The sequence below is a fragment of the Myodes glareolus genome, chromosome 9 (genome assembly GCF_982192425.1).
Source record: "Myodes glareolus chromosome 9, mMyoGla1.1, whole genome shotgun sequence".
Lineage (NCBI taxonomy): Eukaryota > Metazoa > Chordata > Mammalia > Rodentia > Cricetidae > Myodes > Myodes glareolus.
Window position 1 is genome coordinate 51,417,771 of NC_142034.1, and position 16,471 is coordinate 51,434,241.

Sequence of the window (16,471 nt, forward strand, 5' to 3'; positions counted from 1 at the left end):
CATGGTAAACCAAGTTCTTCTGAGTGACAGACACGGCCTTGTGCTTCTGCACAAAAAAAATGCAACCGGCCTTACTGGGACAAGGGACTGCTACTCAGGACTGGTGTCCCTGTGTCCCACCTTCAGAATATTACAGACTAGATTTATTTAGGGTTGGTTCCGTGATGATCTTGTTTGCAGAGTGTGTGTGTATATGTGTGTGTGTCTGTGTGTCTCTCTGTGTGTAGGGTTGTAAGCTAATGTTTTGGGCCAGGCATGGTGGTACACACTTGTAATCCCAGCATTCAGGAGATGTAGAAGGGGGATTCCGGGTTTCATTCCAGCTTGGGCTACGTAGTGAGACCATGTCTCAGAGAAGGGGAGGGGGATTTTAAAGTTGGTTACATCTAAGACAAAGCAGGCAGCTTCAAGGCATGGAAGGAATGGAAAAAGTCCTCTCAACCTCGAGACATTCTGAGATTTCTGTTTTTTAAAGGTGTTTTTCTATATTGTGTGTTGAGTATATTCTTTCCTCCTTCTCCTCCCTTTACCCCCAGCCCTGTTGATTCCCTAGGCAGCTTCGCTTCTACTTCATTTCATATACACATCCATGTTTTTATGTAACTATCTAAAACCCAGTGTGACCGCACACGAGAGAAAACACGACACCTGAGACGGACATCTTCAGTTGGGACGACACAAACATTCTCTGTGGAGACTGACTGCTGGCTGCCGGTTCCCGTGGTGACACATACAGGGCTGCTTTGCATCCTTCTTCCTTTCCCCAGTGGTTTCCTAGAGCTGTTCACGAGAGTCATCTGTTTTTTCCAGATAGAGCCCCTCACCTGGATTTCGTTAAAGCTTATTAAATCTGATCAAATAGTCTTACGCGTTTCCCTGGCGGGACCATTTCTCCAGAGCCAAGATGGGGTTTCACTTTTCTGTCAGCTGCTGGTGTTTTTCCATTGCAAGCGGGAGCCTGTAAGCACTTTCTGGATATGATATACCGTGCTCTGGTCAGAGGAGACCACGCAGGCAGGTGTGTGGGGGGAAGAGTTTGTAAAAGCCAATGAGTTTCGCAAATGTGTTCGATGATGAAAAGTTCTCAGCTTTCCCCTTGGCAGCGGTCAGACTCTAACCAAGGGAGACCAGCGTGAGAGAACACTTTATTTCTGCCATGATGCTCTGCTGGTGTCTGCAAAGCAGCTTGATAGAAGGGTGGAAGTGCTGACTTTGGTAGGTCTGTTCAGGATGGTGCGTCTGCGGATGGTGCAGAACCCACTCTTGGCTTTCTCCAGTTGGTGACAATCTGGCTTCGTCCTGGTGACATCATACCCATTTGGGCTGCCCCTTGATTCCCACTTTCCCCTTCCCAGCTGCATACTCTCATATCTTGGAGATCGGCGTCTGCCCAGTGATGGATGTCTCTGATGTGGTCATGTCTGATCTTTCTTGCTTTTAATGTTAGGTTTGGACTTGCCTTTGTAGCCTTTTATCGCTTATCTCTTGCTGTTTGGACACCAAATGGCTCTTGACCTTCTTTTGAAAAAGCATGCTAAAAATTCTAAGACCTGCCTTCTCCCTGGAAAGCTCTAGTTGGGGATGAGCATCTGGGAAGAAAGAACCCAAGAGTGCTCCCATTTGCATTTCCCAGGGCATCTGAGGTGAAGTCCAAGCAGATACAGTGGGGACTGGTGGGGCCAGTGCTGTGGTGCACAGCCCTAGAGACATGTCAGACACGGCACTGCCTTGGTGTCCTTGCTGGGATCTTGGAGATGCCTTGTCACTGGGCATCTTGGTCCTGCTCCCAAGGCAGTTCATAGTCCGTCCCCCAACAAGGTGACCTCCCAAGGCAGTTCATAGTCCATCCCCCACAAGGTGACCTAGCTTTGCACTACCTCATAGGTAGAGGTGAAATCTGTAGTTCTCACAAACCCCAGAGTTTTGTACATTTTTTTTCTCTCTCTCTCTCTGATTTTTTTTTTTTAAATTACATCTGGGGCTGGAGAGATGGCTCAGAGGTTAAGAGCATTGCCTGCTCTTCCAAAGGTCCTGAGTTCAATTCCCAGCAACCACATGGGGGCTCACAACCATCTGTAATGAGGTCTGGTGCCCTCTTCTGGCCTGCAGGCATACACACAGACAGAATATTGTATACATAATAAATAAATATTTTTTAAAAAATTACATCTGTGTGTGTATGTGTTTGAGGGGTGGGGGTCAGAGGACCACCATGGAGTCCTCTTCTTCCATCATGTGGGTCCCAGGGATCAAACTCAGGCTTGGCGACAAGCGCCTTTGCCCATGAGTTGTCTTGCTGCCCACCTAAGCTTGTGCCTCTCTTACATCAAGAGTTTGTAACTCATTCTTGATGTGGACTTTGGGGAGTTTGCTAAAGCCTGAATTGAACATTTTTCCTCTTTCTCCCCATCACCTTACCTAAAACCTGGCTTCTTCAAGGGGTCACCATTTCAGCCAGTGGTGGCACCATCACTGCCCGGGTGTCCGTGGTGGAATCTTGGAAGCTCCTAGTCACTGGGCGTTTTGGTCCTGCTTCCAAGGCAGTTCACCTGTGAGCCTCTGTGCCCTGTGAGGTGGGTGTCTGAAGTCCTGAAGCATCCAAACCAACTGCATTGTCAAGGCTTCGTTGTGACATTTTTAATTTACAGAACTGTTGAGTCATGTCACCCACGTCTCTATTCCATAGTTGACATTCTGCTGATTTGTGTTGTTTCTCAATTTACAGTGGTTTCACCTGCCTTTACTGAGCTGTTTGGACGTAAAATACAGACATCACAAAAGCCACCTCTGGATGTGTTGGCAAATTAATCAGCATTCTCAGGGATGGGAATACAGCTCAACAATACAGTGTTTATCTTGCATGTACAAAACCCTGACTTTAATCCCTAGCAACACACACGCATGCATGCACACAAACACACCTCATGCAAGTGGTGTATTTTTAAATTTAAGAAACTGAACATCTGTTCTTTTTTTCTAATTTTCCAAGTCAACACTTAGATTTCATTTTATTTTTGTTTTATGTACATTGGTATTTTGCCATGGTTATCAGGTCCCCTGGAACTGGAGTTACAGGCAGTTGTTGCTTGCCATGTAGGTGCTGGAAATTGAACCCAGGTTCTCTGGAAGAGCTGCCAGTGATCTTAACCTCTGAGCTATCTCTCCAGCCCATTTGTTCTTTTTTTGTTTTGTTTTTAAGTAAGGTTTCTTTATAATTAAAATAGTTGAATTTTTAGTTATGTGTGTGGGAATATGCAATATGTGTGTATAGTGCCTCTGAAGGCCAGAAGAGGATGTGGGATTCCTTGGTGTTAAACCACCTGATGTGAGTGCTGAGATCTGAGATCTGAACTTGGGTCCTCTGATAGAATAGTAAACATTCTTCTGGGTTTTTTTTTTGTTTGTTTGTTTTTTGTTTTTTTGTTTTTTTTTTTTGAGACAGGGTTTCTCTGTAGCTTTGGGGCCTGTCCTGGAACTTTCTCTGTAGACCAGGCTGGCCTCAAACTCACAGAGATCCGCCTAAGTGCTGGGATTAAAGGCATGTGCCACCACCACCTGGCTAGAATAGTAAGCATTCTTAACTGCTAAACCATCTCTCTAGTCCCAAACATCCTTTATATTTTTAAATTAAAAAAAATTGAAAATTTTCTTTTTTTTTTTTTGGTTTTTCAAAACAGGGTTCCTTTATATAACAGCTCTGGCTGTCCTGGAATTTCTCACTTTGTTTGCCAGGCTGGCTTCAAACTCACAGAGATCCGCCAACCTCTGCCTCCCGAATGCTGGGAGGAAAGGCATGTACCACTACTCCAGGGTTTAATCTTTAAATTTTTTAGAAAAAAATTGTATGTTGTGTGTATGGGTGTTTTTCATCTGAATGTGTGTTCACCACATGCATGTCGTGTCCATGGAGGGCAGAAGAGGGTATTTATTACAGATGCTTCTGTGCCACCACATGGATGCTAGGATCGGAACCTGGGTTCCCTGGAAGAGAGCCCAGTGTTCTTCACCTCTGAGCCATCTCTCCAGCCCCAACACTCTTTCAGTGTGCCAGCTTGTCCCGCTATTCCTGCATGCACAGAGTGCACACAATGGATTGGTTGTGATAACTCTTAAATTTCTTTTAATCTGGACTAGATCCTCTGTTTTTCAATACGGTCTCACTATGTAACCCTGGCTGGCTTTGAACTCAGAGTGTTGGGATTAAAGGTGTGTGCCACCATGCCTGGCCTCACTGGACTCTTTTGGAGAACTTTAACCCAGTGCCATGTAGACTGTCCTATATTGTATTTGTCGGTTTCCTCCGTATTAGATGGATTTGGGTCATGTTGCGTGACCCAGGCCCTGGGTATCTCTGCAGAAACACTTGAGGCACAGACAGGGTGGATTTGCCTGCTGTTGCCTGGTCGCTTGCCTGTGTTCAGCCGTGCTTTGCTAAACCCTTCCTACTGTGATTAGAGCTCTGACTCTGTGGGTCTTGAGACCCTGTCCCTTTCTCTCTAATAACCTTTCACCCAGTGCCTTTAGTTTTGAGTATCTTCCTGAGTCTATAGTTATACTGGGGGTCAAAAGTTATGATTTAAAAGCTGGGCATGTTGGCACACACCTTTAATCCCAGCACTTGGGAGGCAGAGTCAGGCAGATCTCTGTGAGTTTGGGGCCAGCCTGGTCTAGAGAGCAAGTTCCAGGGCTGTTACACAGAGAAAACAAACAAATATAGAAAGAATTGTGATTTAAAATTTTTGTACTTTTTCTAGTGGGTTTATTTTTATTCGTTATTGTGAGGGTGTTTCTGTGTGTCATGACATACATGTGGAGGTCAGAGGTCAACTTCGTAGAGTTGATTCTCTCCTGTCCTTACCTAGGCTTGTTCAGATCATCAGGTCTTTACATAGAAAGGGCCTTTCTTCACATAAGCCATTTTTCTGGTCTGTTGGATTTATTTTTTATTTTGTATTGTAATCTCCCATTGTCCATTCTTTCTGATGCTCAGGCATGTCCAAAGTTTGTTCAGTGAGAGAAGACAGCTCTTGTGCCTTTTGCCATGTCCTCTGGATTCTATGAGCACCTCTAAGATACTCCAGGCTGACCTTTTCCTCGCCTCTCCCTGGAACCAGCCATTTTGTCAAGCAGTACTAGTGTCTTGTGCTGGGGAATTAAGACCCAAGACCTAGGTGGGCTCCTTCGCATTGTGTTTCATGCTCTAGGGAGAACAGAGCTAAGATATTTTATAGAGAGGCTGCAAGTGTGTTGACCAATGGCAGCAACCCAACACATCTATGTTTTATTTGGTTTGCTCTTCTTTTTCTATAGTAATTTGGGTTTTCCCCATTTCAATGTATTTATGAATTTCTGCTATAATATGGAACAGTGGTATCAGAATTTTTATTTAGTGGTACTGGGGTATGGAACCTAGGGCCTTGCACTTCCTAGGTAAGTACTCTCCCACTGAGCCACATAGTCAGTCCTTTAGAAACGTTTCTATTGTTTGCATTTATATGTGTACGTGTGTGTATGTGCACATGTGTGCATATGCACCAGTCACAGTGATTGTGTGGAAGGTCAGAGGACAACTTACAAGAGTTGGTTCTCTCCTTCCACTAGGTTCTACAGATTGAGCTCAGGTGGCCAAGCTTGGTGGCAAGCACCCTTACGCTCTGAACTTCTCACCAGTCTTAAAACTTGAAATAGGGTCTTAATGAATGACCCAGACTGACTTTGAACTTGTTTGGTAGCGCAGGCAAGACTCATGGTCTTCCTGCCTGATTCTCCACAGTCTTTGAGATTATAGGCCTGCACCAACACGTCTGGTTTAGTGTCAGAACCTTGAAACAGACTGCTAATGTCATACCTCACAGGCTGCTAACAATATACCTGCTATGTGAGGTTTGGGTTTTGGGTTTTGTTTTTCCTCTCCCCTCCCTGAGACTCTTCCTCTAAGGGTGCACAGGATAGTGGATTCAAGACTTCTTTTTCTTTCTCTTAGAAATCCTGAGTTTGGTATGCAGTTAAGTTCACTTGTGTCTATTTATTCTACGGATGCTTCTCTCATTTATTTTGTGTATGTGTAAATTTACTACCTCCAAAGTCAAAGTGTTATCAGAAGGTGCACGGTATTCACATTCCTCCATCTGTTTCCCCCTCTGCTTTTCCTCTGATTTATCCTGTGCCTTTCTCTCCAACCCTGACAACTGAATTCTTTTTGTTTGTTTGTTTGTTTGTTTCTCTGTGTAAGAGGTCTAGCTGTCTTGAAACTCACTCTGTAGACCAGGCTGGCCTTGAACTCACAGAGATTCAACGCTGCTGCCTCCTGAGTGCTGGGATTAAAGGCATGCGCCACCACTGCCCAGTAACAACTGAATTCTTATAGCTGTATTGGTCAGCTTTCTGTTAGCTGAATAAATCTATTTATAAGGTGAAAGGAATTCTTTTAGCTCACAGTTTTGGAGGTTTTATTTAGGTCATGGTTAATGTTCCTGGCCAGTGGGCCCCACTGCTTTTGGGTCTATGGGGAGACAGCATATCATTGCAGGAGTGACTTGGAGAAGAAAAATCTCTCAGAGACTGCAAGAGCCAGAGCTTCACAGTCGAGGTACAATCTAATGACTGAAGGATCTGCTTGGCCACATCTTTTAAAGGTTCTGTTACCTCCCATTATTGTCATGGTGTGGGCACCAAGCTCACACACATCGTCCTTCAGGGACATGTGGATCCAAACACAGCAGCTTCCCTTTGTGCCGTTCGCCAGTGAGAGCGTCTCAATGACACCTCATCTCTAGACAATGCTCATATAGCACTGTATTGTGTGGCCACCATGTAGTTTATCCACCCAGTCACATGTAGAGTTTCTAGGTTGGTTGTTTCCAAAGGTTTTTTTTTTTTTTTAAATTTTTAAAATGTATACGGATGTTATATCTGTGCACCATATGTGTGATTAGAGACCAGAAGAAGGTGTTGGATCCCCAGACAGTTGTGAGTCACCGTGTAGGTGCTGGGTATTAAGCCCGGATCCTCTGGAAGAGCAGCCAGTGCTCTTTGCCTCTGAACCATCTCTTCAGCCCATGTCCAGTGTTTTGCCCGACAACAGCACTGAGGTGAGCAGCCTCGTGCATTTGCTGCTATGCATCTGTGGGAGAGCCTTCTGGTTTAACTTCCGAAATTGAGTGTTTTGTTAGACATTGTCAAGTTCCTCCCATAGGAGAGTGTGCTTCTCTCTGTGGTGGGTGGCCCCAAACCTGCTGCTTATGGGGGAGTCAGCTTAGTCCTTTATATTTCTTCTGTGTGTGTTTTCATGTACGTGGGCTGTTTGTGGGGTCTTTTGTTTTGTTTTGCTTGCTTTGCTTTTAAAAATGAATCATTTTGCTTCTGTCCATTATTTTGATTTTTAAGGCTCTTTGGTATTTGGAGAGTTCTATACTTGAGCTCAACTCCCTCCCTCCATGCTGCCTGGCCTTGTTAGCTTCAGCGGTCTGCTGGACACAAACCTTGAGTCATCAGGGAAGAGGGACTCTCAAGTGAAGAATTTACCTCTCACAGACTGGTCATCGGGCATGTCTATGGAAGCATTTTTCTGATTGCTGGTTGATGTGGGAGCTTTCCCCTCCACGGATTGCTGGTTCCAGGCAACAGCAGGAGGGTGTGTGTGTGAATGAATGGGGTGTTCTGACCATCCTAGGACCCAGCTGCAGTTTCTGCAAGTTAAATGCTCATTTTCAGAATTAGCCAGGTGCCGCCTAGTTTCTTTCCAGTGTGACTGTCTTGTTCAATATTGCCTCCTTCCCAGTCACGTGGAAGTTTTGGAAGATGAGAGGAAATTCCTGGAGAGGAGACTCCTGGGACCCGAGTGATGGTTCCCGCGGCAGGTAAGCAGGAGGGGAGTTGAGGGTGAGTAGCTGTGACTTAGCTGATGAAGGCGTGGGCAGAACCCCCACCGGCTGAGCGGTTCAGATTTCTGCTCCAAAGTGCAGCATCACGGCTGTGGACAGGAGGTCCAATTAGTGTCGCCGCAGAAACCGGCAGTCCTGCTCCCGTCAATCATTCCTCTGAGGTTGGAGCGGGGGAGTGAGAATCAAGCTCAGCTGAGAACAGAAGGGCGGTGAGAGACCTTCCAGAAAGCAGCCACAGTCTGCCAGGAAACAGACCCCGTGCCCCAGGGAGGGGGAAGCAGGACAGGCTCCTGTGGAGGGCCGCAACCACATTCTCCTTTGCTTCAAGGGACAAAGGTAGAGATTGACCTCTGTGACCTCAAGGTGTGGTGGTACACGCCTTTGGTCCCAATGCCTGGGAGGCAGAGACAGGCAGATCTCTGTGAGTTCAAGGTGTTGTAGCACACGCCTTTAATCCCAGCGCACGTGCTTGGTAACTCTCTACTGCTGCGTCCCTGCCTACTTCCGAGGCATCATCTGGGATAATGGGCAGCGGACCAATCCAAGAGTGACACGTCAGAAGCGAGGACTGTTTCCTTTATAAGGGCTGGGTTCCCCTCATTCTGGGTCTCTGCAAAGTAAGCTTATGCTCTCCCTCTCAAGACGCATTAAAGCTTTGCTGCAGAAGGATCCTAAGTGTGCCGCGTCGTTCTTGCTGGCAAGACAGTAGCGCGGGGCAGGCTCCCACCTCACAGGGAGCCACAAGGACAGCACTTTGTTTTCTCCCTTTCTTCTCTCCCTTCCTCCCTCCTTCCCTCCCTCCCTTCTTTCCTTTATTTTTTGAGGCCTTATTTTAATTTTATATGTGTGAATGTTTGCCTGAATGTATGTACCTGAATACATTGTGCAACACCTGCCTGTAGTGTCCGAGGGGGGGCTAGGAAATGGCACCAGATCCACAGAGATCCGAGTTCCTGATGTTTGTGAACTGTTATGTGGGTTCTGGGAATGGAACCTGGGCCGTCTTGGAAGAGCAGCCAGGTGCTCTTAACCTTGGAGCCCTCCCTCCAGCCCCAGTATTTTCTCATGAACAGAACATTGCCTAGCCGGGGTAAACAAGAGGGTCCCACGCTGAGTTACATGACAGACTCAGTACTTCCTGGGACTGCTGCTGTTGCCATGGGGACGGATTCTGTGACGTCACAGTGTGTGGCAAGGGCATGGACTTTGCTCATGTCTGCCCGCTGGGGCCTTGGAACACAGTTTGTTCAGAGCAACTGGTTGTGGATCCTGGGGCTTGTACTATAGTTTGGTTGTCTCATCGACTATAAGACTGCCCCACCCTATGACAACAGTGAGTCACTATTGTCAGGCACGGAAGTCACTTTAAATGGACTTTGTCAGAACCGGAATAGTATTTGGGGCACAACTAAGTACAAGTTGAGAGTTAGTTGGCTTAGTGGTGTGGTTCCTGGTCTACAAAGGGTTAATGGCACTGGGATACTCTTGTCTCAGCCACAGGTTTCCCTGTTGCCCTCCCAGACTGCCCCCAGGAGCATCTGGTTCTCTAGGCCCCAGAGCTGTGTCACCCGGAAAGCAAAAGCAAAGGCTCTGCTCAAATCTCACCTCCTGCACCCCGCCCCTCCCCAAAGTCCCCCTTAGCCAAGGCGTTTCATTCCACGGCCCATCTGTCGGGTTCTGTCTGTTACCTTATCCGGCTTCCACTGCTTGGAGAGGGTGACTAAGGGAAACGGGGTATTTTCAGCCAGGGGCCATCATCGTTGCTGGATCAAGTGTCTTTTTGGTGCCCTGGATTTCAGGACAGGTGTGTTTTTATTCAGGAGAAACAGAGCCCTGAAATTAGAAGGCTAGATTTCCCTTCCAAAACATATCCCTCCCCCATCCTCCCAACCTGTCCCACTGGTGATGGCAGCCCCCATTTTGATTGTAGGAGAACCATAAAACCTGAAACCAGGAGGCCAGGCTTCCGATCTCTACCTCAGCTTCTAAAGGGCGTGTAAATTCATGGAGTCATGGTTCCCTCTTGTCTGTGGTGAGCCTCAGCCTCATCAGCCTCTAGGGACTGGCTGGAGGGCATTGGTGAGGTGCTTCAGTGACCTGGGAGGGCAAAAGTCCTCCCTGGGAGACCACAGAGTAATCGGGTCCCTGGTGTGTGCAGGGTGGCCTCCCTATGATCTGGGCCCTCTTACTGGTGTGTTCAGGGTGGGCTTCCCTGTGGTCTGGGCCCTCTTTTTAGCCAGAGATACAAAAGAGAAAGTATAGAGTTGGAAAGATTAGTCTGGGCTGTTTCCCAAAATTACACCTATCATGTGGATGGGGCACTTTTTTCCCTTTTATTTTTGTGGTTTTTGTGTGTGTGTGTGCGTGCACGCACGCTGGGAATCAGTCCAAGGCCTCACAATGCTAGGCAAGCACTCCACCACTGTGAAGGATCCCCAAAACTCTCCCCCATCTAGAGCATCAGTGCACAAACATAAAATTTACATCCTTTCAAAAACTATTTGGGGGCTGGAGACATGGCTCAGTGGTTAAGAGCCCTGGCTGTTTTTCTAGAGTCCAAGGTTCAATTCCCAGTACCCATACAATAGCTCACAACCATCTGTAACTCTGGTTCATGGATGGATCTGGCACTGCCTCTTGACGCCCTTGGGCACCAGGCACACACATTGTGCATGGGATGCACACACAGGAAGAAAAATAAAAGCCATACACATAAAACAATCAGTTCTTGTGTCAAAGTCATAATGCACATAGATGAAGTCAGATAGTGTTAGAAGACATTAAACAATACCAATTTATTCTCCTTCCCTCACCGGTTCCTACAAAGAGCTGGCCTCACCTTTTCTAAATTTCCATTTGTAGTTAATCCTGGGTCCAACTCCTGTTATTTATTCGGGTTTCTCACTTTTTCCTATGTAGACGCCCATTGGTTTCCTGCTGTGGGAGATGAGAGCTTGACTCCCCTACACTGTGACCCCATCACTTCCTTCCGCCTAGCTCCCCACACCACGGTCCTATCAGGACACTGGTTCATTTGATAGTGTTTGCTTTATTATGAGTTTGCAAAATGTCCCACAACTGAACTCTTATCTTCTCCCCCAAACCTGCTACTGCTGGTTTAAAAACAACGTCCACATGTTCTGTGCCTGTTCTCTATTTGCGGGGAGGGATCTGGTCCCCTCCTTTTTCAACATGCCCACTGGATTCTGAGGGACAGAATGTCACTGAAATAACACAGTTCTGATGGATGCCAGGTCATAAAAGGTTGGTTTGGAGTTCTGAGCCACTGGGAAGAAGTCTGGCTCCCTGGAAGCCATCAGACTGGAGATGTCATGGGTGGAGATCACATGAAGATACAAAGATGCTCCAGGAGCCCCATTGGCCGGCCTTTAGCTCCTGGACTCTCTGGTGGGGGCATCAGATATGGGAATGAGAACGGCTTTGAGAAGACCCGGTCCTACTTCCCCGACAGCTACCCAGCACCTGCCATGACCATAGGACCAACAGCCATCACAGATTCCATCTTATGCCACTCAGTTTAGATTGCTTCATCCACAGGTAACAGGAAGAACAGCTCTAGCCGTGGCCTCCCCATCTCTCTTGGCTGTGGCATCATCTTTCTGCTCGCGCCATTTTGAGTTTCTTCTTTCCTACGCTCCTCGTTGCTCTCTGCCGCTCACACTCCTCCCTCAGTCCATGTGTTAAAAACACTCTGGTCTGCCTTAAAGCCAATTGGCAACCTATTGTTCTCACTCTCTCTAATGTGAGCGGTTTTTCCAAGCTGCCATCATCCAACTGAGACAGCACCATCACCTTTCATCTGAGTACAGCATCCTGCCGCACCCCAGGCCCTCTTAGAGTTTACTCACCACACATCAGGAGTAGCTGTTCTGGCCATGTCACTCCTCTGCACACAACTGCAGTGGCTCCCCTCTCAGAGACACCATGGCAGTGGCGCATGGTGGAGGTGCATGGAGAGAGCGGAAGAGTCCAGGGTTCTCACATCACCTTCAAGGGCATGTCCTCAGTGACCTACTTTCTTCCGTTAAGTCTGACCTCCTAAAGGCTCCACGCCTCTCAACAGTGCCACAGATTAGAGACCAAGTGTTTACAGATGGGCCTTTGGGGGAACATTAGCAACCAAACTCTGGGTAGAAAGTTGGCTTTTCAGTTTTGTTTTTAGTAAATATAATTATATCATTTCCCCCTTCCCTTTCTTGCCTACAACCCCTCTCATTTCAAATTCATGGCCTCTTTTTCTTTGTTTTTACAAATGTGTGTTCCCAAATAAATAAATAGAACCATCTCAGTTCGCATAATACTATTTGTATGTATAATTTCAGGGAAGACCATTTGGCATTGGGTAACCAATCGGTGTGATCTTCCCTGGGGAGGACTAATGTGTGTGTGCATACAACACACACACACACTCATTTGTAAACATACACACATTTGTAAATACACACACACATACATACACACACACACACACACACACGCACACACACACACACATGGAGGGCAGTGCCTACAGAGGCTCTGGAGCTGGAGTTACAGGGTCTTGGCCAGTCTCATCATTTGAATTGTTTTATTCTCTCATGGGTTCATATGTCCTTCATGCTTTTGTTTGCCATTTGTCAGGGTTCTAGAAGGATTCTAGAAGGTAAGCAGTCCACCACACTAACTCACATGGACAGCTGCATTTTATTTTATTTTATTTTTCTAAAAATAACTTGTTTAAATTTATTTTATATGCATTGGTGTGAAGGTGTCAGAGCCTTTGCACTGGAGCTACAGACAGTTGTGAGCTACCATGTGGGTGCTGGGAATTAAACCCAGGTCCCCTGGAAGAAGCAGTCAGTGCTCTTAACTGCTGAGCCATTTCTACAGCCCCCGGAGCTGCATTTTAAAAACAGAATTGACTGTCTTACTTAAAAAAGGATGGGCAAGATGCGCCTTCCCATTCAAGCTTGCACATGGCTTCCATGGTGAAACTTCCAGAAGACAGGCTAACCCATGGCATCCTCAGGGGGTGAGCACTGCACCCACAGAGTTGCTGTAAACTAATCCCAGTGAGATGCTTTGCGTAGCACCTGGCATCTGACTGTCCTAGTGACAGTAATTATAATGATTCTTAACATCCTGGGATGAACTTAAGAACTCTCAGGACTGGGGCAAAAATTCTGTATATCCTAGACTCCGACCCTGAAGCCAGAGGCAACCTTTTGCAGACTTTTTTTTTTTTTTTTTTTTTTTGAAGTCTACCAGTCAGTCACCGATGCTCCAGGCTCAGAGAATTCCTTGGTGAGGGAGAAGATTTGTCCTCCCTGGGTGCTGGCTGGTATTACATAGTTTCCCTTGCTAATTGGTTTATGCTCCATCTGGAATGTTCTTGTTTTTTGACATGACTCTGTCTCTTTGCAAATTACTTAGTGACTTTCCATTTTTTCCCCCCTCCCTAGAATTTTCTCCCACTCATCCCTGCTCTCCTTTTACAATGCTAAAATCACTGTCTAACTTGTAACAAAGGTAACTGGGCTATCCAGTCTTTGTTACAATTGCCTAGAAATCGCTACAGTCTGTCCAGTCAGGTCTTCCCCACACCCAGACAGGGTTTCTCTGTGTAGCTTTGGCTGTCCTGGAACTCACTAGGTAGACCAGCTGGTCTCAAACTCAGAGATCCCCTGCCTCTGTCTCCTGAGTGATAGGATTAAAGGTATGTGCCACCACACCTGGCTTCATTCTGCTTTTTAAAAAAAAATTATTAAAAAACGCTTATTTAGTGTGTGGCTATGTGCATACTATGCGGTTGCCCATGGAGATCTCCTGGGACTGAGGTTACAGGAGGCTGTGAGCTGTTTGATTAAGGTGCTTGGAACTGATTTCTGGTATTTTGCAAGAATAGTATGTGCTCTTAACTGCTGAGACATTTATTCAGCACTCAACAGACCGGGGTTAAATCTCAGCCCTGCCACCGAAGATCTCTCTGTCCAGAGGGCAAAGAGTCCTCCAGGGGCTCAGTTTCCTCATCTGTCAAATGAAGATGATACTACTAACATTTAACTCCCTGAGCTGTCCTGAGGCTTGAAGAGGTAACCAGCCCTGTACAGAGTTCAAGAAAGCTGACCACCGCTCTTGTCCTCTTTCCCAGTTTAACTGCCCTGCAAACCTTAGAGCTCCAGGCACCACAGGAGACAGGCTCCCTACGTGTGGGAAGCTTTTCCAACGGCTGAGGCAGAGGAAATGTGATCTTGATTTTGTTTGTAGCTTCTATGACACTGCATAGCAACAGAGCAACAACCGAATATAGCTGGCCCACCTCCCAAGGCTGGCAGCTTGCTTTTTAAAAATATACCGTCGAGACTTAAGAACCAACCCGGAAATTTCTAGTTTCACATCACATCGAGACACCTGTTATAGTAAAGATGGTGTTTGATGTTTGTTTTTCTCAGAGTGGCTCTCACCACAAAAATACTGATCCCAAGTTCCCTTCCTCTGTGTTCCTGAAAAGGATCAGAAGCTAGGCACCATACTGCCCTCTAGTGAACCGTAGTGATTGCCTTGCTGCTGGGAGAGGCGGCCCCTCCCCTCATTCTCTCCTGGATCCATCACACAGCAGGCTGCAAAGAAGCAAGCTTGGCCCCAAAGGATGGTTTGGGGAATTTTTGTTAATGCTAACAGTAACCCTTGGAGGGGCTGCGATCTTCACTCTGAACTGCTGGAGACTAATGAGGAAGCTTGTGAATGGCCACGACTCTTTCATTATTTGTTATTCATACTGTGGGACTCATTGGAAGCTATGGCTTTGCTACATACATACCTTTAAAAATGATCTCATTTTTAGCCATTTGAACTGAGGTCTGAGTTTCACTAATAGCCTGTGCTTGCAGAACTAGCTCTTCCGTCTGGTGGGTCCGTAGGCTCCATCACTCCAGTTTCCTGTAGGTTCTCAAGCTTCTCCGTGAGTTAGAACTCAGTATGTGGGAGTAAAGAGAGAGCAGCCCTCCAAGAGTTAGTTAGCTCCAACAAAAGTGTCCCCCAAGCATCTTTGTGGGTCAGTCCAGCCTCTCTCTGGTTGGATTTGCTAATGATCCAGACAACAGTCAGGAAACACCCTCATCCCAATAAGTTACCAAGGCAAATTACTTCCCACTGGTGCAGAGAAGTCATCCTGAGATGGGGCTGCATAAACCAATGACAGAGCTCTTGTCCTCCTTGCTTTCCCCAGTGTGTGTCCCAGGCACTTTCCAATGGTCCCAAGCCCTTTCCCCCCTGTGTCTAGTCACCTCATAACAATGTCTTCTGTAAAAAAGATATATAACTCCCTCACCGTTGGCCTGAGTCTAGTTGTTATTTGCTATTTCTTTATCAATGAGATTTTTTTTTTTTTTGAGACAAGTATCAGTAAGTAGCTTAGACTGGATGGTAGCTTGCTAAGTAGCCCACACAGGCCTTGTGGTCAGGATTCTCCTGCCTCAGCCTCTTGAGTGGTGAGATTCATGTCTAGCTTTTGACGTGTGTGTGTGTGTGTGTGTGTGTGTGTGTGTGTGTGTGTATGAAGCTTCCAGGCATGTTAATATTATATCAACATTAATATCAATATATTGTATGCTTTCTCCTTTTACTAATTTAATTTTCAGGTCCCCAGGCACTGTATATAAGAGGAGAGGAGATAAACAGATAAACTTCCTTCTCCATGATTCCATGTGCAGAGTTGACCCTGAGAGGCTCAGGTGCAGGGGCAGTGGAGCTGACCCTGAGAGAGACGGTGGCTGCAATGCCCAGGAAAAAAAGCATCTTTCAGTGGGTTCTGCTCGTGGCTGTTTGTACTTCATCAGCCTCAGCTGCTGTGCCCCAAAATGGCAAAAGACAAACCAACCAACCACACAAGCAGCCCAGTGCCTCTTTACTGGGCCTCATCGTGACCTTCAGGCAGCTTTATGTGCGTCTAAGATGTTAATCCCCGAGGCAGAAATCCAAGCTGGTTTCCCCTCAGAGCTGCTAGGGCCAGTGGTGATGATGAGCAGCCAGGCACCACATTTCTTTGGGAACACAAGGGACCTATTCACCGGGCACACAGTCACAGCACAAAACGGCATTCTTGAATCCCATCAGCAAAGGAGATGGGTCCCAGTGCAAAGACAATCCTAGACTCATGTTCTGTTTCCTGCTGAAAAGTGAAACCCAAGGGAAGGAAGGCCACCGGAAGGAGGGAGCGAGCACGTGTTCTGCAGCTTGGCTGGGTAGGTGTGCAGGGAGGGTCTGGGATGCACCCTTTCCTGAGCAGCCTGCAGTTGTGATGTAGATCGCTGGCCTCCTTCCAGAGAGATGCTGCCAAGGTTCTACGGCAGCCCCTTCAACGCTGTCAGGAGACATGAGGCCATGCCAAATAGCACAAGAAGATGCATATTTGTATTTTCCATGGTCTGGATCACGGATTTTGCCTGACTCATGTGAGTGCCAGGAGACAAGTATTTCGTAAGAGCATGTGTTCAACATCCTGAGCTGTACTTTAAAATAGAACATCGACAAACAGCCCCGATTTGTGTAGCCGGTAAGTCTGTAATTAAAGTCCCAATTAGCAGGAA

At 46.7% G+C, this 16,471-nt stretch overlaps 1 long non-coding RNA gene across 1 annotated transcript; it reads left to right on the forward strand.

Annotated features, from left to right (window-relative positions):
- The first annotated feature begins 11,159 nt into the window (after window positions 1-11,159).
- On the forward strand, window positions 11,160-16,471 carry LOC148120904 (uncharacterized). The gene is made up of 2 exons (XR_015738680.1): window positions 11,160-11,441; window positions 15,524-16,471. It is a non-coding gene; the product is annotated as an uncharacterized LOC148120904 (long non-coding RNA).